A 26046-nucleotide genomic window follows, 5' to 3' on the forward strand; every position below is an offset into this window, starting at 1 on the left:
CTCATAGCTAATGCCCTCCAGTCCAGGCAACATCCTAGGAAACCTCCTCTGTAGCCTCTCCAAAGCCTCCACGTCCTTCTGGTAGTGTGGCGACCAGAACTGCACGCAATATTCTAAGTGTGTCCCTACTAAGGTTCTGTACAGCTGCAACATGACTTGCCAATTTCTATACTCTATGCCCCGACCGCTGAAGGCAAGCATGCCGAATGCCTTCTTGACTAAGAGTAAAACGGTAGCTAGGGAAAGAGTACGCCCCCTTAAGGATCTGTGTGGTAACCTATGTGTGGAGCCACGGTAAATCGGCGAGGTCTTAAATGAGTACTTGTCATCCGTACAATCCGCATTTACCGTGGAGAAGGTCATGGAAGCTAGTTAGTTCAAGGGATGGAACAGCGATATCCTGGAGCATATCAACATTACAAAGGAGGAGGTGTTGGAGGTATTGAAGCGCATTCAGGTGGATAAATCTCCATGGTCTGACCAGGTGTATCCTGGGATGCTATGGGAAGCAAGGGTGTGCTACCGGCAGACTGGAGGATAGCTAATGTTGTGCCTTTACTTAAGATGGGCAGCAGGGATAAGCCAGGGAACTACAGGCCGGTGAGCCTTACATCAGTGGTGGGAAAGTTATTAGAAGGGATTTTGAGAGTCAGGATTTGTATGCACTTGGAAAGGTAAGGTCTGATTAGGGATCGTCTGCATGGCTTTGTGCGTGGGAAATCATGTCTCAAGAATTTGATAGAGTTTTCTGAGGAGGTGACTAAGAGGATTGACGAGGGCAGGGCGATGAACGTTGTCTGCATGGACTTTAGCAAGGCCTGTGACATGGTCCCATATGATCGGCTGGTCCAGAAGTTTCGAACACATGGGATCTAGGGTGAGCTAACTAATTGGATACAACATTGGCTTGATGATGGGAGGCAGAGGGTGGTAGTGGACAGTTGTTTTTTTTTCAGAGTGAAGGCCGGTGACCAGTGGAGTGCCGCAGTGATCGGTGCTGGGCCCTCTGTTCTTTGTCATTACTAACTTGGATGTGAATGTAGGGGCCTTGATTGGTATGTTTGCAGATGACACCTAAATTGGTGGTATAGTGGACAGTGAAGAAGGTTGTCTTAGGATACAACAGGATATAGATCAACTGGGAAAGTGGGCAAGGGATTGGCAAATGGAATTTAACGCAGATAAGTGCGAAGTGATGCATTTTGGGATGTTGAACCAGGGCAGAACATATCCAGTGAATGACAGAGCCCTGGCGAGTGTCGTTGAGAAGAGAGCCCTTGCGGTGAAAATGCACAGTTTCCTGAAAGTGGTAACACAGGTAGACAGGGTGGTGAAGAAGGCGTACGGCATGATTGCCTTCATCAGCCGAGGCATTGAGTACAAGAGTTGGGACGTCAGGTTACCGTTGTACATAACGTTGGTTCGGCTGCATTTGGAGTACTGTGTGCAGTTCTGGTCGCTGCACTACAGGAAAGATGTGATTAAGCTAGAGAGGGTGCAGAAAAGAGTCACAAAGATGTTGCCTTGTTTGGACGGCTTGAGTTATAAAGAGAGATTGGATAGGCTGGGTCTGTTTTCCCTGGAGCGAAGGAGGCTGAGAGGGGACATGTTCGATGTATATAAAATTGTGAGGGGCATTGCTAGGGTAGATAGCCAGAGTTTGTTTCCCATGGTAGGGGTGACTACAACTAGAGAGCATAGATTTAAGGGGAGAGGGAGGAGGTTTAAATGGGTGTAAAGGGGCAAATTGTTCACACAAAGCATTGTGGGAATCTGGAATGAGCTACCTGAGGAGGTGGTGGAGGCAGGAACAGTAGCGACATTTAAGAGGCATCTGGACAGGTACTTGAATGAGCAAGGCATAGAAGGATATGGAATTAATGCAGGCAGGTGTGATTTGTATAGATCGGCATTACAGTCAGCATGGACGCGGTGGGCCGAAGGGCCAGTTTCTATGCTGTACGACTCTATGACTCTCTGACTCTATCCACACAGTCATACACTCAGAGCACAACCGAGGCCCTGAAACACACACACAATAACACACACATACATGCACATGTGCGCATGCACATGCACACAGACATACACACTCAGCACAACCCAGACCCAGAGAGATAAAATACATAGACACACACAACACAACTTGGGCCCTGATAGAAACGCACACGCAGACACACACACAAGCGTGTGCAATCACACACACACACACACACACACAGGCCATGAGATCTGCACACGCAGACACAATACACAACACAATTACTGAGAAACAAGCACTGGCACAATCACACACACACACCACAGCCCAGGCCCTGAGATATGCAGACGCAGACACAATTCACAACACAATTACTGGGAAACATGCACTGGCATCATCACACACACACACAGACGCACGCGCACACACACACATGCAGAAACACAGCAAAGCCCAGGCCCTGAGACAATCCCACACACAGACATAAAAACGTTTGTGCACACACGCACACACGCACAATAGACAAGGCTCTGAATATACACGCACACATATTACCTCAGAATCTCTGAGACACACAGAGGGACAAAAACGCACACAAATACGTAGAGCACACAGCACAATGCAGGCCCAGATACAAACGCACACACACACACCACACACACGCCACACACACAGTCAAATACAGATATAAATACGCGCAAGCACATCCACACAGAAATGCACACACAACACAACCCAGGCGCTGAGACATAAAACACCCACACACATACACACAGACACACACACAAACGCACACACCCACACCCACAGACAAACACACACACACACACGCACACAGACACACGGGGACACACATACAGAAACACACACCCAGATGCACGTACACACACGCAGGCATAGGTCACACCCAGGATGCTGAGCCAGACACAAACACACTCGGGTACACACAGACAGACACACTCGGACACATCCACAGGTCACAACTCAGGCACTGAGCTAAACAAAAATATACACAGACACACATGAACACAGATCACACCACAGTCACTAAACCAGTAAAATTCAAACATACACACACACACACACACGCAGATAAACACACACACAGACGCACTCGGACACTCATTCACTAACACACCAGATACACACACACACAGACACGCACACACGCACACACAAACACGGAGAAACACGTTGACACACACACACAGACGCATGTCACACCCTGGACCCTGAGCCAGACACACACTCATTCGGGAACACACAGATAGACACACTCGGACACACACACAGATCACTATTTAGGCACTGGTCTAGAAACACATACACTCACACACACACACATGAACACATATCACAACACAGGCACGAAGCCAGTCAAATTCACACTCATACACACACATGCACAGACATACACACTGCAATACAGGCATTCAGGCACTCACACGTATCTCTCTCTCTCACACATTCACACACACACACTCTGCAATTCAGGCACACACATGCACACCGACACATGCACGCACACTACAATCCAGGCCTGCAGGCACACACTCACACGTACACACACACGCCCACACACACCATAGCCCAGTCCCTGAGATATATAGACACACACATCATAACGCAATCACTGAGACACACACACAGATACACACACACACACACACACTCGCGCGCACGCAGACACACAGCTCAAACGAGGCCCTGATACAAACGCACACAGAGACACACATGCAGGCATGCACAAGCACGCACACACACACCACAGCCCAGTTCCTGTGATATATACACGCACACACATCACAACACAATCACTGAGGCGCACACGCAGATACAGACACACACACACACATGCACGCAGACACCCAGCACAACCCAGGCCCTGATACAAACGCAAACTCAGACGGACATGCAGGCGTGCACAAGCACACCCACACACACAGAACACGCAGCACAACACCGCCGTGACACAAACACACACACACAGAAACACACACACATGCACACAGCACAACACACGCCCTGAGATATTAAAAGGCACACACACGCATACAAATAAACACACACACACACACACACACAGCCCATGCACTGCCATACACGCACAGACGCACAGCACAACAGTATCAGTGAGACACACACAGACGCACACGCACTCACAGGCGCAGAGACACGAATAGACACACGTCACAAGCAATGCCATGACATAGAGTCACACACATGCAGACACGCATCACAACCCAGCCGCAGAACGATTTACACTCACATACACACCCTCTCACGACACACACAGACATACACACACACTCACGCACACTCTTTATACACCAGTCAATGAGCCAGATACAAACAGACCCACACAGACACACAGACCCATACATAAAATACACACACGCACATACAGCGCAGTACAGTCCCTGAGGTACATAAACAGCACAACACAAACACTGAGACACACACACAGACGCACACAGACACATATGATACCCTAGGCACTGAGTCAAACGCACACACGCACATGCCCACATACACACGCACACGCACACAGTACACAGCACAAACAAGGCCCTGAAACACAGCACAAACACGGAGACACACACACACACATACAAAGACACAAAGAACAATCCAGTCTTCAGACGCACATGCAAACACATAGAATACAGCACAAACACTGACACACACACATGCACGCACAAACACGCACACACACACACACACACAGCACAAGCCAGGGCCTGAGACATAAAACACAAACAGACACACACAGGCACAAACAAATGCATGTGCACGTACACATATATGAAGACACAAAGCACAACCCAGTCCCAGAGCCACACACCCACCCCACCTCTACCCACCCACACACAAACACAGATGCATACACACGCACACAGACACACGTACAGCCCAGGCCCTGAGACAAACCCACACACTGACACACGCACATTGTTGGAGAGGCGGTGGCGTACTAGTATTGTGACAGCACTAGTAACCCAGAGACCCAGGTATTGGTCTGGGGACATGGGTTCGAATCCCACCACAACAGAAGGTGGAATTTGAAATCAATTAATACAAATCTGGAATTGAAAGCTAGTCTAATGATGGCCATGAAACTATTGCCGATTGTTGTGGAAACCCATCTGGTTCACTAATGTCCTTTTGGGAAGGAAATCTGCTGTCCTTACCTGGTCTGGCCGACATGCAACTCCAGACCCACAGCAATGTGGTTGACTCTTACATGCCCTCGAAATGGCCTAGCAAGCCACTCAGTTGAAGGGCAATTAGGGATGGGCAACAAATGCTGGCCTGGCCAGCGACGACCACAACCCATGAAAGAATAAAAAAAAACATGCGCGTGCATGTGCACACACACACACATATGCACACAAATACACCCACTCATGCACAAACACAGTCACATGCACACAGACACACACATACAGCACCACACACAGATACATGTGCGCGAGCACATACACGAAGACAAAACCTAGGCCCTGAGCCACATACACACACACCCCCACCCGACCGCACACAAACACAGGTACACACACACATGAACAGCCACACAGAGAGCCCAGGCCTTGAGACAAAAGCACACACAGACACACACACATGTGCGTGCGTTTGCACGCACAGACACACTCAAACACACACCAACAGACACACAAACACACGCACACAGACGCACACAAACAGGCACAGAGACACGAATGGACACACATCACAAGCCAGGCCATGAAATACAGACACACAGAAAGACAGACAGTCACACATCACAGCCCAGGCACAGAACCATATACACTCACAAACACACAGACACACAGATACATGACACGACAGCCACTGAAGCAGACACACGCACATTTTTCACATCAGTCACTGAGTCAGATGCACAAAGACCCACACAGACACATGCACGCACATACTTGCACACACATACACAGCACAGCTCAGTCCCTGAAGCACATACACGGCACAACACAATCACTGACAAACACACAGACACACACAGACATACCTCATACCCTAGGCACTGAATCAGACATACACACACACAAAGAACAACCCAGACCCTGAGATACACAGATGCACGCACAGCAGTAGAGTAACACTGAGACACACACACAATACACAGCATAGCCAGGCCCTGAGACGCACATACACGCACACATACACACAAACGCACACACACACGCAGAAACACAAAGACACCAAGCACTACTCAACCATGAGACACACACATACACATATGCACGTGCACACACACAGTACACAGCACAACCCAGGCCCTGAGTAACACATATCAACACACACACACAAAGCACAGAACAAACACAGACACACACACACACACACGGACACACAGAGCAAAGACGAGGCACTGAGACACACAGACACACGCACACAAATACAGATACGAACCCACGCAAGCACGCACACACAAACACACACATAGACATACAGCACAACCCAGGCCCTGAGACATAAAACCCACACACACGCACATGCAGACCTACAGCACAACACTTGCCATGAGACAAACCCACACAGAAACACACGCAAACACTCAGCACAGCCCAGGCCCCGAGACACACGCACACAGACATAAAAGAAGCACTGAGGCACACACATGCACGCGTGCAAACAGGCACGCACACACATACATGACGACACATGCACAACCCAGGCCCTGACACACACACACACACACACACACACACACAGACACACAGATCCCAAGTCCTGAGTCACACCCACTCATGCACACAAACACAGACAAAGCACTTGCAAGCACACCCACAGACATAGCACAGCCAAGGTCCTGAGCCGCACACACTCACTCACCCACTCCCACCCACACACAAAGAAACAAACACACACAGACACAAACAGGCACACACAAACACCTACACGCACACACACGAAGACAGAACAGCACAGGCCCTGAGACGCAGACATACAGGTACGGCAAAAGCACAGACACACACACACAGACAAACAGCACAACCTAGGCCCTGAGTTATAAAACATACACACACGCACACAAATACAAAGATACACAGCAAAGCAAAGTACTGACATACAGACACACAAGGGCAACAGAAACGCTGCGGCACTCACACAGACACACAGACATACAGCACAACCCAGGCACTGAGACCTAAAACACACGCACATTGCAGGCAATGAGCCACACACACACACACACACATACACACACACGCTCTCACTCACACTCAGACACGGCACACACACATACGCACTCACGCACACATAAATCATACTCCAGGCAGAGAACCAGATAGACAAACACACAAACACACACACACGCTCTCTCTCGCTGGCTCTCTCTCTCTCACACACACACACACACACATGCGCACTCTCTCTCACACACACACACATGCTCTCTCACACACCCATACACACAAACTGTCTCACCAACACACACACACACACTCTCTGTCTCAGACACACACACACGTTCACAGACTCTCTCACACACACACACACATGCACACACACATGTTCTCCCTCACGCACACACTTGCTCTCTCTCTCACCCACACACATTCACAGACTCTTTCTCTCAGACACGCACACACTTGCTCTCGCTCTCTCACACACACACATACACACGCTCTCTCTCCAAAAACACGCACCCATACTCTTAAAGACACACACACACTCACAAGTGATATCTCTCACACACGCATGCTCTCTCTCTCTTGCACGCACACAGGCACACACCAATTCTCTATTTCTCACGCACACACGCACAGTCTCTCTCTCGCACACATATATGTCACACACGCACAAAGGCACTCACACACAAAACACTACCCAGGCACTGAAACAGACACACACACGCATGACACACGCTGGTTGCACGAGTGACGGATCAGTGGGGGGCGGGCCTGTCACTGTGCATTAGCGGGAGCTGCGGCCATTCACCAGGGAGATGGAGCGGCGATGGGGCCTGTCACCATAAATAGAGAGCGGGGGCGGGTCCTGTCACCATGGAGGCAGAGCCGGGCGGGGTCTCTCACCATAGAGACAGACCGGGGGCGGGGCCATTTTCCAGGGTGATGGCGCAGTGAGGGTGGAGACTGCCACTACGGAGAGAGATCGGAGGCGGGGCCTGTTTCCACGGTGACGGAGGAGCAGGGCGGTTCCTGTTTCCCCGGTGACGGAAAAGTGGGGACGGGGCCTGTTTCCAGCATGACGGGGGAGTCGGGGCGCGGGCCTATTTCCAGGGTGAGGGCGAAGTAGGGGCGTGGTCTGCCTCTATGGAAACGGGACGGGGCCTGTCACCATGGAGACAGAACTGGGGCGGGGGCCTGTCATCATCGGGACAGAACGGGGGGCGGGACCGCTAACTATGCTGACTGGGGCGGGGCCTGTTCCCCCGTGACGGAAGAGAGGGGGCGGGGCATGTTTCCAGTGTGACGGAGTTTGTGGGCGGGGTCTGTTTCCCCAGTGACGGAGGTTTTTCTGTTTTCCCATTGGATGGCTGCGAGGACCTCACAGCAAACTTGGACTTTCCACATTGGAAGATTCTTCTTCGGCAAGAATGTAAATCGGCACAGACATTATTCTTTTTACTTTTTTAAAATGTTATTTATATCTTAGTCGTGTTTAAGAGTTTATTTTTTTTCTAATACACCATGAATCTGTTCATCTAAAGACACCTGGTTTGTTTCACCTCATTTGGAGGTTAATAGATGGTTGTATTCGGCTGTTGGATTTCTTTAATGTGGAAAGTATAAAGTGATATGTTAGACGATCTGTGGAGTGGCAGGACTGAACTGAAAATGCATTGCTCCCACGGCAATCAGAATTATATATATTTTGATCAGGGCATTGACTTGAATGTTTAATCATAAGCTGTCTCTATCTCCATCTCTGACTCCATCTCCATCTCTATCTCCATCTCTGCCTCTATCTCTATCTCTCTCTTTATCTATAATCACCATGGCTGTGCCTTTGATTGTCTGCATCTGAGCAGGGATGTGGGTACCTGGAGGTAATATCAGGAAGTAAAACCCATGTTCAAAGAGAATTGGGAGAGACAGATCGCACCAGAGTATTTAAATAGTAAAGCATTGACTGGAGTCTGAGTAAAAGGGAATGTAATAATATCTAAATAGGATGCACTCTTCATGTTTGTGAATGCGTGCAGCATGGTAAATAAGGTTGATGAGCTTCAGGTGCTGATAGTCATGTGGGATTATGATGTTCTGACAATAATGGTGTTACGAAAGTGACTCTGCTGTGCTAAAAAAAACTAAATAAAGAGATTTTTAGTAAGCTGGATAAACGCCTTTTGGTCAAGAGGATGGAGGCAGTTGAACTACAGCATTATTTCAGTGTGTAACCTAGTTTAGGCTCCGCTTAATGCAGAAACCATGGCAACAGGGGCAGAAAAATTGGCAAGCAATCTTTGATTGGACAAACCCAGCATCAGGCACAGAACATCTGACTGGGAAACTGTCAAGCTCTCATGCTGTTGGTCAGAGTGTACATGCATCCATTCTGGAAGTAGAAAACAGTCAATTGCTGCTAAAGTGCCAAAGAAAGACAGGAATATGAAAGAATTCCAAGTAAGAATAGAAGATTATAACCCATCTTGTTTTCTCACAATTCCCTAAAACAGTCGGTGAATTTCATTGTGTCATTTTGTCTTGTTCCCGCATTTCAAGAAGGCCTGCTAAATAGCTTTTCAAAGCTGCCTGTAAAATAACTATTTTTAAAAAACCTTTCTGCGTGCTCAGAGGTTGGACTGCATCTCAGTTTGGAACATTATATCTCATCAGATGTCAACTTCAAAAAATGAGCAAGTGATTTATTTGTGTTTTTTGTCAGCTCTGTCACAGAACCACAATATAAAAATCCTTTCCATTTTATTTTTTCCAGTTAACCAATTTAGTTGCAGGAATACATATTATATATAGAGATTGAAAGAGTGAGAGAGACCAGAGAGAGAGAGAGAAAGCACAGTGGGAGCAGGGCTTTAAAAAAGCGCCTAAAGGAACACAGTCGGAGACAAGACAGAGAGAGAGAGTATTTAAGGGAATAAAAAGAAAGAGAGAAAAAAACAATCACTGACATCACAGGAAAACCATAAGTTAATTGGTTGGTAAGTAACTGCTGGTTGAATTCTATGTTAAATTGGCTTTAAAGGTGAACAGGAGAATATTTTGCAAATTAAAAACTCAGGACCAGCAGGAAATTAAAATATAAAATAAAATCTAATTAAATAAATTAGAGATGCAGTGCCAGGCGATGTGTTGTAGCTTCATGATGTGGGAGCTGTTGGACCCCATTGTAGTTCCTAGTGACCACATCTGCAGCACGTGTTGGATGCTCAAGGACCTCCGGCTGAGAGTTGATGAGCTGGAGTCTGAGCATCGGACACTGTGACATATCAGGGAGGGAGAGAGTTACCTGGACACTGTGTTTCAGGAGACAGTCACACCCCTTACATTAGGTACCTTGAATTTTACCTGTGGTCAGGGACAGGAGGGTGTGACTAAGAGTGAGGCAGGTAGAAGTATCCAGGAGGTAGCGCTGCTGGAGCCTCAGCCTTTATCCTTGTCCAACAGGTTCGAGATTCTTTCTGCCTGTGTGGAGGATAGCAGGGACTGTAGGGAGGATGAGGAATCTGACCACAGCACCGTGATGCAGGGTGTCATTCAAGAGTGGGGGGGAGGAGAAAAGATAAATGTAGTCGTCATCGGGGATAGTATAGTTAGGGGCATAGAAACTGTTCTCAGTAGTCAGGATCGAGTGTCGCGAAGACTGTGTTGCCTACCTGGTGCCAGGGTTCACATGATATCTCATCTGGGCTGCAGAGGAACTTGGAGTGGAAGGGGAAAGATCCAGTTGTCGTGGTCCATGTAGGTATCAACGATGTAGGTCGAGCAAGGGAATATGAGCAGCTAGGGGTTAAATTAAAAGAACACATAATAGAATTAATAGAACAAATTTAAAGGTTTTGTATCTGAATGCACGAAGCAGTCGGAATAAAATTAATGAGTTAACAGCGCAAATAGAGACGAATGGGTCTGATTTAGTGGAGATAACTGAGACGTGATTGCAGGTAAAGCAGGTTCGGGAATTGAATATTCAAGGGTACTCAGTATTTCGGAAGGATAGGCAGGAAGGCAAAGAAGGTGGTGTAGCTTTGTTAGTAAAGGAAGAGATCAATGCTGTAGTGAGAAGTGATTTAGGCACTGGAGATCAAGGCGTAGAGTCAGTCTGGGTAGAACTAAGAAACAGCAAGGGAAAGAAGGTGGGAGTAATCTATAGGTTTCCAAACAGTAGTTCCGCAGTGGGGCTCAATATAAACCAGAAAATACTGGGAACTTGTAAGAATGGCACAGCAATAATCATGGGTAATTTTAATATGCATATAGACTGGATTAATCGAATTGGCAAGGGCAGCCTCCGGGGGAGTTTATTGAATGTGTTCGAGATTGTTTTTTGGAGCAATATGTTGTGGAATCAACCAGGGAGCAGGCTACTCTAGATTTGATATTATTTAACGAGGTGGGATTAATTAATGATCTCATAAGATCATAAGATCAAAAGATCATAAGAACTAGGAGTAGGCCCTCCGGCCCCTCAAGCCTGCTCCGCCATTCAATAAGATCATGGCTGACCTTTTCGTGGACTCAGATCCACTTACCCGCGCTCCCACCGTATCCCTTAATTCCTTTATTATTCAAAAAGATATCTACCTTAGCTTTAAAGACGTTTACTGAAGAAGCGTCAACTACTTCACTTGGCAAGGAATTCCATAGATTAACAACCCTCTGGGTGAAGAAGTTCCTTCTTATTTCAGTCCTAAATCTGCTCCCTCTAATCTTGAGGCTAGCTTCACCTGCCAGTGGAAACATCCTCTCTACTTGTATTTTATCTATTCCCTTCATGATTTTATATGCTTCTATAAGATCCCCACTCATTCTTCTGAACTCCAATGAATATAATCCCAATCTACTCAGTCTCTCCTCATAAGCCAACCCCCGCAACTCCGGAATCAACCTAGTGAACCTCCTCTGCACCCTCTCCAGTGCCAGTATATCCTTTCTCAAGTTAGGGGACCAAAACTGCACACAGTACTCCAGGTGCGGCCTCACCAGTAGCTTATACAGCTGCAACATAACCTCTCTGCTTTTAAACTCAATCCCTTTAGCAATGAAGGACAAAATTATATTTGCCTTCCTAATTACTTGCTGTACCTGCAGACCAACCTCCTGCGATTCATGCACAAGGACAACTAGGTCCCTCTGCATAGCAGCATGCTGCAACTTTTTACCATTCAAGTAATAATCCTTTTTCCTGTTACTCCTACCGAAATGAATGACTTCACATTTATTAACATTGTATTCCATCTGCCAGACTTTTGCCCACTCAGTCAATGTATCTATGTTCCTCTGCAAAGTTTCACAGTCATCTGCACACTTTGCTCTGCCACTCATCTTCGTGTCATCTGCAAACTTTGACACCCTACACGTGGTCCCCAACTCCAAATCATCTCTATAAATTGTAAATAATTGCGTTCCCAACACGCATCCCTGAGGCACACCACTAGTGACTGAATGCCAACAAGAATAGCACTCCTTTATCCCCACTCTCTGCTTCCTGTTAGTCAACCAATCCTCTATCCATGCTAATACTTTACCCCTGACGCCATGCATCCTTATCTTATGCAGCAGCCTCTTGTGCAGCACCTTGTCGAAGGCCTTTTGGAAATCTAGGTACACCACATCCACTGGGTCCCCATTGTCCACCTTGCTTGGAATATCATCATAGAATTCCAAAAGATTTGTCAAGCATGACCTGCCCTTCATGAACCCATGCTGCGTCTGCCCAACAGGACAATTTATATCGAGATGCCCTGCTATTTCTTCCTTGATAATAGACTCAAACATCTTCCCCACTACAGAGGTTAAGCTAATTGGTCTATAATTCGCCATCTTTTTTCTACTTCCCTTTTTAAACAGTGGCGTCACATCTGCTGTTTTCCAATCAACTGGGACTACCCCAAAGTCAAGCGAATTTTGGAAAATTACCGTCAGTGCACCAGCTATTTCTCCCGCCATCTCTTTTAGTACCCTGGGATGCATTCCATCAGGGCCAGGAGACTTATCAATCCTTAGCTCCATTAGCTTGACCAACACAACCTCTTCCGTAATAATGATTGTTCCCAGGTCCTCACCTACGTTCGTGTCTTTGTCAATTACTGGCATGTTATTAATGTCCTCCACTGAGAAGACCGATACAAAATACCGATACAAAATACCTGTTCACAGATAAATGGTCTCGGCCATTTTATCAGATCCCATAACTAAATTCCCCTTCTCACCCTCTAAAGGATGAACGTTTACTTTAGCCACTCTTTTTTCGTTTTATATATTTATAGAAACTTTTGCTATCTGTCTTTATATTCTGTGCTAGTTTTTTCTCATGTTCCATCTTTCTTTTCTTTATAGCTCTTTTTGTCGCTTTCTGTTGACCTTTAAAGTTTTCCCAATCTTCTAGTTTCATGCTACTTTTGGCCACTTTGTATGCCTTCTTTTTCAATTTGATAGCCTCCCTTATTTACTTAGACACCCATGGCAGATTACCCCTTTTCTTCCAGTCCTTCCTTTTCACTGGAATATACTTTGCTGAGCACTTTGAAAAATTGCTTTGAAGTCCTCAACTGCTCGTCAACTGTTCCACCGTAAAATATTTGTTTCCAGTCCACTTTAGCCAAGTCCTCCCTCATTCTATTGTAGTCCCCCTTGTTCAAGCACAGGACCCTGGTATTGGATTTTATCTTCACGCTCTCCATCTGTATTCTAAATTCAACCATACTGTGATCACTCCTTCCAAGAGGATCCCTAACCATGAGGTCATTAATTATTCCTGTCTCATTACACAGGACTAGATCTAGGATAGCTTGCTCCCTCGTCGGTTCCATTACATACTGTTCAAGAAAACTATCTCGGATACACTCAACGAATTCCTCCTCAAGGCTACCCTGACTGAGTTGGTTCGACCATTCTCCATGTAGATTAAAATCCCCCATGATAATTGCCATACCATTTTTACAGGCATTAGTTATTTCTTTGTTTATTGCCCGCCCCAATGTGATGTTATTATTTGGTGGCCTATAGACTACGCCTATCAATGACTTTTTCTTCTTAGAGTTTCTAATTTCCACCTAAATGGATTCAACCTCATTCTCCATAGAACCTATATCATCTCTCAGCACCGCCCTGATGTCGTCCTTGAGCATCAGAGCTACACCACCTCCCTTACCTTCCTGTCTGTCCCTCCGAATAGTCTGGTACCCCTGGATATTTAACTCCCAGTCGTGACCAACCTGTAACCATGTCTGCGTAATGGCTACCAAATCATATTTATTCTCGATGATTTGTGCCGTTCACTCATCAGCCTTGTTACGAATGCTACGAGCATTCAGGTAAAGTGCCTTTATGCTAGCTTTCTTACCCTCATGATTCCCAACATCTCTAATAACTCCTGAGTTATCCTTCCTTTCTGTTTCTTTTATCGTCTGCCTTGAACCTAAACCATCCTGCACACATGTTAGCCTGCTGCTTACCTTTTTATTTATCATCATACTGCCTGTCGTTTTCCCTTTCACTTCCCCCCGAGTCACTAGTTTAAAGTCCTAGAGACCACCCTATTTATACGTTTCGCTAGAACACTGGTTCCAGATTGGTTCAGGTGGAGACGGTCCCATTAGTACAGATACCCCCGGTTCCTAAACTGATGCCAATGCCCTATGAAATGGAACCCCTCTTTCCCACGCCACTCCCTTAGCCACGTGTTTACTTCCATATTATTCTTATCCCAAAAACAATCTGCACATGGCTCTGGCAGTAATCCGCAGATTATGATCCTCGAGGACCTGTTCCTAAATGACATTCCTAGTGCTTTATAACCCCCAAACATTAGTGGTGACATCTAATTTAACAGTTAACCAAAATATTATCCCCTGTGTATTAGTCATGGCGTCTAATTTAACAATTAAACAGGTTATATCCTGTGTATGTGTATTGGCATTCAATGCAACAATTAACCAGTATATTGTCACTTGTGTATAAGTGATGACATCTAATTTAAAAATTAACCAGAATCTTATCCCCTGTGTATTAGTGATGACATCTAATCTAATATTTAACCAGAATCCTCGACCCAGTGTATTAGTGATAACGTCGAATCTAACATTTAACCAGAATATTACCCCCTGTGCATAAGTGATGACATCAAATTTAACAGTTAGCCAGAATATTATATCCTGTGTGTTAGTGATGATATCTAATTTAACAATTAAACGGAATATAATCCCCGGTGTATTAGTTATGACATCTAATTTAAAAATGAACCAGAATATTACCCCCTGTGTATGAGTGATGACATCTAATTTAACAATTAACTGGAATATTATTCTCTGTGTATTAGTGATGACATCTAATTTAACAATTAGGTGGAATATTATCACCTGTGTATTAGTGATGACATCTAATTTAACAATTAACGGGAACATTATCCCCTGTGTATTAGTGATGACATCTAATTAAACAATTAACTGGAATATTATCCCCTGTGTATTAGTGATGACATTTAATTAAACAATTAACTGGAATATTATCCCCTGTGTATTAGTGATGACATTTAATTGAACAATTAGGTGGAATATTATCCCCTGTGTATGAGTGATGATATCTAATTTAACAATTAACTGGAATATTATCCCCAGTGTATTAGTGATGACATCTAATTGAACAATTAACTGGAATATTATCACCTGTGTATTAGTGATGATATCTAATTTAACAATTAACTGGAATATTATCCCCTGTGTATTAGTGATGATATCTAATTTAACAATTAACTGGAATATTATCACCTGTGTATTAGTGATGACATCTAGTTGAACAATTAACTGGAATATTATCCCCTGTGTATTAGTGATGACGTCTAATTTAACAATTAACTGGAATATTATCCCCTGTGTATTAGTGATGACATCTAGTTGAACAATTAACTGGAATATTATCACCTGTGTATTAGTGATGACATCGAATTTAACAATTAACTGGAATATTGTCCCCTGTGTATTAGTGATGACGTCTAATTTAACAATTAACTGGAATATTATCCCCTGTGTATTAGTGATGACATCTAATTGAACAATTAACTGGAATATTATCCCCTGTGTATTAGTGATGACGTCTAATTTAACAATTAACTGGAATATTATCACCAGTGTATTAGTGATGACATCTAATTTAACAATTAACTGGAATATTATCCCCTGTGTATTAGTGATGACATCTAATTTAACAATTAACTGGAATATTATCACCTGTGTATTAGTGATGATATCTAATTTAACAATTAACTGGAATATTATCCCCTGTGTATTAGTGATGACGTCTAATTTAACAATTAACTGGAATATTATCCCCTGTGTATTAGTGATGACATCTAATTGAACAATTAACTGGAATATTATCCTCTGTGTATTAGTGATGACGTCTAATTTAACAATTAACTGGAATATTATCACCTGTGTATTAGTGATGACATCTAATTTAACAATTAACTGGAATATTATCCCCTGTGTATTAGTGATGATATCTAATTTAACAATTAACTGGAATATTATCCCCTGTGTATTCGTGATGACATCTAGTTGAACAATTAACTGGAATATTATCACCTGTGTATTAGTGATGATATCTAATTTAACAATTAACTGGAATATTATCCCCTGTGTATTAGTGATGATATCTAATTTAACAATTAACTGGAATATTATCACCTGTGTATTAGTGATGATATCTAATTTAACAATTAACTGGAATATTATCCCCTGTGTATTAGTGATGATATCTAATTTAACAATTAACTGGAATATTATCACCTGTGTATTAGTGATGATATCTAATTTAACAATTAACTGGAATATTATCCCCTGTGTATTAGTGATGACATCTAATTTAACAATTAACTGGAATATTATCCCCTGTGTCTTAATGACGACATCTAATTGAACTTTTAACCAGAATCTTATTCCCTGTCTATTAGTGATGACATCTAATTACAAAATTAACCAGAATACTAATTCCTGAGCCTCAGTGATGACATCTAAGTTAACAATTAACTCGAATATTATCCCCTGTGTATCAGTGATGACATCTAATTGAACAATTAACCAGAATATTATTCCCTGTGTGTTAGTGATAAAATCTAATTTAACAATTTACTGGAATACTATCCCCTGTGTATGAGTGATGACAGATAGATTAACAATTAACTGGAATATTATCCTCTGCGTTCTAGTGATGACATCTAATTTAACGATTAACTGGAATATTATCCCCTGTGTATTATTGATGACAGCTAATTTAACAATCAACCAGAATACTATATCCTGTGTATTAGTGATGAAATCTAATATAACGATTATGCGGAATATTATCCCCTGTGTATTAGTGATGACATCTAATTTAACAATTAACTGGAATATTATCCCCTGTGTATTAGTGATGATATCCAATTTAGCAATTAACTGGAATATTATCCCCTGTGTATTAGTGATGACATCTAATTAAACAATTAACTGGAAAATTATCCCCTGTGTATTAGTGATGATATCTAATTTAACAATTAACTGGAATATTATCCCCTTTGTATTAGTGATGACATCTAATTTAACAATTAACTGGAATATTATCCCCTGTGTATTAGTGATGACCTCCAATTTAGCAATTAACTGGAATATTATCCCCTGTGTATGAGTGATGACATCTAATTTAACAATTATGCGGAATATTATCCCCTGTGTATTAGTGATGACATCTAATTGAACAATTAACTGGAATATTATCCCCTGTGTATTAGTGATGACATCTAATTGAACATTTAACTGGAATATTATCCCCTGTGTATTAGCGATGACATCTAATTTAACAATTAACTGGAATATCATCCCCTGTGTATTAGTGATGACATCTAATTTAACAATTAACTGGAATATTATCCCCTGTGTATAAGCGATGACATCTAATTTAGCAATGAACTGGAATATTATCCCGTGCATTAGTGATGACATCTAATTGAACAATTTACTGGAATATTATCCCCTGTGTATTAGTGATGACATCTAATTGAACAATTAACCAGAATATTATTCTCTGTGTATTAGTGATGACATCTATCTGAACAATTAAACGGAATATTATCCCCTGTGTATTAGCGATGCCATCTAATTTAACAATTAACTGGAATATTATCCCCTGTGTATTTGTGATGACATCTAGTCGAACAATTAACTGGAATATTATCCACTGTGTATTAGTGATGGCATCTAATTTAACAATTTACTGGAATATCATCCCCTGTGCATTAGTGATGACATCTAATTTAACAATTAACTGGAATACTATCCCGTGTATTAGTAATGACATCTAATTTAACAATTTACTGGAATATTATCCCCTGTGTATTAGTGATGACATCTAATTTAACAATTTACTGGAATATTATCCCCTGTGTATTAGTGATGACATCTAATTTAACAATTAACTGGAATACTATCCCGTGTATTAGTGATGACATCTAATTTAACAATTTACTGGAATATCATCCCCTGTGTATTAGTGATGACATCTAATTTAACAATTATCTGGAATACTATCCCGTGTATTAGTGATGACATCTAATTTAACAATTTACTGGAATATTATCCCCTGTGTATTAGTGATGACATCTAATTTAACAATTAACTGGAATATTATCCCCTGTGTATTAGTGATGACATCTAATTTAACAATTAACTGGAATATTATACCCTGTGTATTAGTGATGACATCTAATTTAACATTTAACTGGAATATTATCCCCTGTGTCTTAGTGATGACATCTAATTTAACAATTAACTGGAATATTATCCCTGTGTATTAGTGATGACATCTAATTTAACAATTAACTGGAATATTATCCCCTGTGTATTAGTGATGATATCTAATTTAACAATTAACTGGAATATTATCACCTGTGTATTAGTGATGATATCTAATTTAACAATTAACTGGAATATTATCCCCTGTGTATTAGTGATGACATCTAGTTGAACAATTAACTGGAATATTTTCACCTGTGTATTAGTGATGATATCTAATTTAACAATTAACTGGAATATTATCCTCTGTGTATTAGTGATGACGTCTAATTTAACAATTAACTGGAATATTATCACCTGTGTATTAGTGATGACATCTAGTTGAACAATTAACTGGAATATTATCCCCTGTGTATTAGTGATGACGTCTAATTTAACAATTAACTGGAATATTATCCCCTGTGTATTAGTGATGATATCTAATTTAACAATTAACTGGAATATTATCCCCTGTGTATTAGTGATGATATCTAATTTAACAATTAACTGGAATATTATCCCCTGTGTATTAGTGATGACATCTAGTTGAACAATTAACTGGAATATTATCACCTGTGTATTAGTGATGATATCTAATTTAACAATTAACTGGAATATTATCCTCTGTGTATTAGTGATGACGTCTAATTTAACAATTAACTGGAATATTATCACCTGTGTATTAGTGATGACATCTAGTTGAACAATTAACTGGAATATTATCCCCTGTGTATTAGTGATGACATCTAATTTAACAATTAACTGGAATATTATCCCCTGTGTATTAGTGATGATATCTAATTTAACAATTAACTGGAATATTATCCCCTGTGTATTAGTGATGATATCTAATTTAACAATTAACTGGAATATTATCACCTGTGTATTAGTGATGATATCTAATTTAACAATTAACTGGAATATTATCCCCTGTGTATTAGTGATGACATCTAATTTAACAATTAACTGGAATATTATCCCCTGTGTCTTAATGACGACATCTAATTGAACTTTTAACCAGAATCTTATTCCCTGTCTATTAGTGATGACATCTAATTAAAAAATTAACCAGAATACTAATTCCTGAGCCTCAGTGATGACATCTAAGTTAACAATTAACTCGAATATTATCCCCTGTGTATCAGTGATGACATCTAATTGAACAATTAACCAGAATATTATTCCCTGTGTGTTCGTGATAAAATCTAATTTAACAATTTACTGGAATACTATCCCCTGTGTATGAGTGATGACAGATAGATTAACAATTAACTGGAATATTATCCTCTGCGTTCTAGTGATGACATCTAATTTAACGATTAACTGGAATATTATCCCCTGTGTATTATTGATGACAGCTAATTTAACAATCAACCAGAATACTATATCCTGTGTATTAGTGATGAAATCTAATATAACGATTATGCGGAATATTATCCCCTGTGTATTAGTGATGACATCTAATTTAACAATTAACTGGAATATTATCCCCTGTGTATTAGTGATGATATCCAATTTAGCAATTAACTGGAATATTATCCCCTGAGTATTAGTGATGACATCTAATTAAACAATTAACTGGAAAATTATCCCCTGTGTATTAGTGATGATATCTAATTTGACAATTAACTGGAATATTATCCCCTTTGTATTAGTGATGACATCTAATTTAACAATTAACTGGAATATTATCCCCTGTGTATTAGTGATGACCTCCAATTTAGCAATTAACTGGAATATTATCCCCTGTGTATGAGTGATGACATCTAATTTAACAATTATGCGGAATATTATCCCCTGTGTATTAGTGATGACATCTAATTGAACAATTAACTGGAATATTATCCCCTGTGTATTAGTGATGACATCTAATTGAACATTTAACTGGAATATTATCCCCTGTGTATTAGCGATGACATCTAATTTAACAATTAACTGGAATATCATCCCCTGTGTATTAGTGATGACATCTAATTTAACAATTAACTGGAATATTATCCCCTGTGTATAAGCGATGACATCTAATTTAGCAATGAACTGGAATATTATCCCGTGCATTAGTGATGACATCTAATTGAACAATTTACTGGAATATTATCCCCTGTGTATTAGTGATGACATCTAATTGAACAATTAACCAGAATATTATTCTCTGTGTATTAGTGATGACATCTATCTGAACAATTAAACGGAATATTATCCCCTGTGTATTAGCAATGCCATCTAATTTAACAATTAACTGGAATATTATCCCCTGTGTATTTGTGATGACATCTAGTCGAACAATTAACTGGAATATTATCCACTGTGTATTAGTGATGACATCTAATTTAACAATTTACTGGAATATCATCCCCTGTGCATTAGTGATGACATCTAATTTAACAATTAACTGGAATACTATCCCGTGTATTAGTGATGACATCTAATTTAACAATTTACTGGAATATTATCCCCTGTGTATTAGTGATCACATCTAATTTAACAATTAACTGGAATACTATCCCGTGTATTAGTGATGACATCTAATTTAAAAATTTACTGGAATATCATCCCCTGTGTATTAGTGATGACATCTAATTTAACAATTATCTGGAATACTATCCCTTGTATTAGTGATGACATCTAATTTAACAATTTACTGGAATATTATCCCCTGTGTATTAGTGATGACATCTAATTTAACAATTAACTGGAATATTATCCCCTGTGTATTAGTGATGACATCTAATTTAACAATTAACTGGAATATTATCCCCTGTGTATTAGTGATGACATCTAATTTAACATTTAACTGGAATATTATCCCCTGTGTCTTAGTGATGACATCTAATTTAACAATTAACTGGAATATTATCCCTGTGTATTAGTGATGACATCTAATTTAACAATTAACTGGAATATTATCACCTGTGTATTAGTGATGACATCTAATTTAACAATTAACTGGAATATTAACCCCTGTGCATTCGTGATGACATCTAATTTAACAATTAACTGGAATATTATCCCTTGTGTATTAGTGATGACATCTAATTTAACAATTTACTGGAATATTGTCCCCTGTGTATTAGTGATGACATCTAATTTAACCATTAACAGGAATATTATCCCGTGTATTAGTGATGACATCGAATTTAACAATTTACTGGAATATTATCCCCTGTGTATAAGTGATGAAATCTAATTGAACAATTTACTGGAATATTATCCCCTGTGTATTAGTGATGACATCCAATTTAACAATTAACTGGAATATTATCCCGTGTACTAGTGATGACATCTAATTCAAAAATTAACTGGAATATTATCCCCTGTGTATTTGTGATGACATCTAATTGAACAATTAACTGGAATATTATCCCCTGTGTATTAGTGATGACATCTAATTTAACAATTAACTGGAATATTATCACCTGTGTATTAGTGATGACATCTAATTTAAAAATTAACTGGAATATTATCACCTGTGTATTAGTGATGATATCTAATTTAACAATTAACTGGGATATTATCACCTGTGTATTAGTGATGACATCTAATTTAACAATTAACTGGAATATTATCCCCTGTGTATTTGTGATGACATCTAATTTAACAATTAACTGGAATATCATCCCGTGTATTAGTGATGACATCTAATTTAACAATTATGCGGAATATTATCCCCTGTGTATTAATGATGACATCGAATTTAACAATTAATCGGAATATTATCCCCTGTGTATAAGTGATGAAATCTAATTTAACAATTATGCGGAATATTATCCCCTGTGTATTAGTGATGACATCTAATTTAACAATTAACTGGAATATTATCCCCTGTGTATTAGTGATGACATCTAGTTGAACAATTTACTGGAATATCATCCCCTGTGTATTAGTGATGACATCTAATTTAACAATTAACTGGCATACTATCCCGTGTATTAGTGATGACATCTAATTTAACAATTTGCAGGAATATTATCAACTGTGTATTAGTGATGACATCTAATTTAACAATTAACTGGAATATTATCCCCTGTGTATTAGTGATGACATCTAATTTAACAATTAACTGGAATATTATCCCTGTGTATTAGTGATGACATCTAATTTAACAATTAACTGGAATATTATCACCTGTGTATTAGTGATGACATCTAATTTAACAATTAACTGGAATATTATCCCCTGTGTATTCGTGATGACATCTAATTTAACAATTAACTGGAATATTATCCCTTGTGTATTAGTGATGACATCTAATTTAACAATTTACTGGAATATTGTCCCCTGTGTATTAGTGATGACATCTAATTTAACCATTAACAGGAATATTATCCCGTGTATTAGTGATGACATCGAATTTAACAATTTACTGGAATATTATCCCCTGTGTATTAGTGATGACATCCAATTTAACAATTAACTGGAATATTATCCCGTGTATTAGTGATGACATCTAATTTAAAAATTAACTGGAATATTATCCCCTGTGTATTTGTGATGACGTCTAATTGAACAATTAACTGGAATATTATCCCCTGTGTATTAGTGATGACATCTAATTTAACAATTAACTGGAATATTATCACCTGTGTATTAGTGATGACATCTAATTTAAAAATTAACTGGAATATTATCACCTGTGTATTAGTGATGATATCTAATTTAACAATTAACTGGAATATTATCACCCGTGTATTAGTGATGACATCTAATTTAACAATTAACTGGAATATTATCCCTTGTGTATTAGTGATGACATCTAATTTAACAATTTACAGGAATATTGTCCCCTGTGTATTAGTGATGACATCTAATTTAACCATTAACAGGAATATTATCCCGTGTATTAGTGATGACATCGAATTTAACAATTTACTGGAATATTATCCCCTGTGTATAAGTGATGAAATCTAATTGAACAATTTACTGGAATATTATCCCCTGTGTATTAGTGATGACATCCAATTTAACAATTAACTGGAATATTATCCCGTGTATTAGTGATGACATCTAATTTAAAAATTAACTGGAATATTATCCCCTGTGTATTTGTGATGACATCTAATTGAACAATTAACTGGAATATTATCCCCTGTGTATTAGTGATGACATCTAATTTAACAATTAACTGGAATATTATCACCTGTGTATTAGTGATGACATCTAATTTAAAAATTAACTGGAATATTATCACCTGTGTATTAGTGATGATATCTAATTTAACAATTAACTGGAATATTATCACCTGTGTATTAGTGATGACATCTAATTTAACAATTAACTGGAATATTATCCCCTGTGTATTTGTGATGACATCTAATTTAACAATTAACTGGAATATCATCCCGTGTATTAGTGATGACATCTAATTTAACAATTATGCGGAATATTATCCCCTGTGTATTAGTGATGAGATCGAATTTAACAATTAATCGGAATATTATCCCCTGTGTATTAGTGATGAAATCTAATTTAACAATTATGCGGTATATTATCCCCTGTGTATTAGTGATGACATCGAATTTAACAATTAATCTGAATATTATCCCCTGTGTATTAGTGATGACATCTAATTTAACAATTAACTGGAATATTATCACCTGTGTATTAGTGATGACATCTAATTTAACAATTAACTGGAATATTATCCCCTGTGCATTCGTGATGACATCTAATTTAACAATTAACTGGAATATTATCCCTTGTGTATTAGTGATGACATCTAATTTAACAATTAACTGGAATATTATCACCTGTGCATTAGTGATGACATCTAATTTAACAATTAACTGGAATATTATCCCCTGTGCATTCGTGATGACATCTAATTGAACAATTAACTGGAATATTATCACCTGTGTATTAGTGATGACATCTAATTTAACAATTAACTGGAATATTATCACCTGTGCATTAGTGATGACATTTAATTTAACAATTAACTGGAATATTATCACCTGTGTATTAGTGATGACATCTAATTGAACAATTAACTGGAATATTATCACCTGTGTATTAGTGATGACATCTAATTTAACAATTAACTGGAATATTATCACCTGTGCATTAGTGATGACATCTAATTGAACAATTAACTGGAATATTATCACCTGGGTATTAGTGATGACATCTAATTTAACAATTAACTGGAATATTATCACCTGTGTATTAGTGATGATATCTAATTGAACAATTAACTGGAATATTATCACCTGTGCATTAGTGATGACATCTAATTGAACAATTAACTGGAATATTATCACCTGTGCATTAGTGATGACATCTAATTTAACAATTAACTGGAATATTATCACCTGTGTATTAGTGATGACATCTATTTGAACAATTAACTGGAATATTATCACCTGTGTATTAGTGATGACATCTAATTTAACAATTATGCGGAATATTATCCCCTGTGTATTAGTGATGACATCGAATTTAACAATTAATCGGAATATTATCCCCTGTGTATTCGTGATGACATCTACTTTAACAATTAACTGGAATATTATCCCCTGTGTATTAATGACGACATCTAATTGAACTTTTAACCAGAATCTTATTCCCTGTCTATTAGTGATGACATCTAATTGAAAAATTAACCAGAATACTAATTCCTGTGTCTTAGTGATGACATCTAAGTTAACAATTAACTCGAAAATAATCCCCTGTGTATTAGTGATGACATCTAATTTAACAATTATGCGGAATATTATCCCCTGTGTATTAGTGATGACATCTAATTGAACACTTAACTGGAATATTATCCCCTGTGTATTAGTGATGACATCTAATTTAACAATTAACTGGAATATTATCACCTGTGTATTGGGGATGACATCTAATTTAACAATTAACCGGAATATTATCACCTGTGTATCAGTGATGACATCTAATTGAACAATTAACTGGAATATTATCCCCTGTGTATTAGTGATGACATTTAATTGAACAATTTACTATAATATTATCCCGTGTATTAGTGATGACATCTAATTTAACAATTTACTGGAATATTATCCCCTGTGTATTAGTGATGACATCTAATTGAACAATTAACCAGAATATTATTCTCTGTGCATGATTGATGACA

This window comes from Heterodontus francisci, unplaced genomic scaffold (genome assembly GCF_036365525.1).
Source record: "Heterodontus francisci isolate sHetFra1 unplaced genomic scaffold, sHetFra1.hap1 HAP1_SCAFFOLD_113, whole genome shotgun sequence".
Classification (NCBI taxonomy): Eukaryota; Metazoa; Chordata; class Chondrichthyes; order Heterodontiformes; family Heterodontidae; genus Heterodontus; species Heterodontus francisci.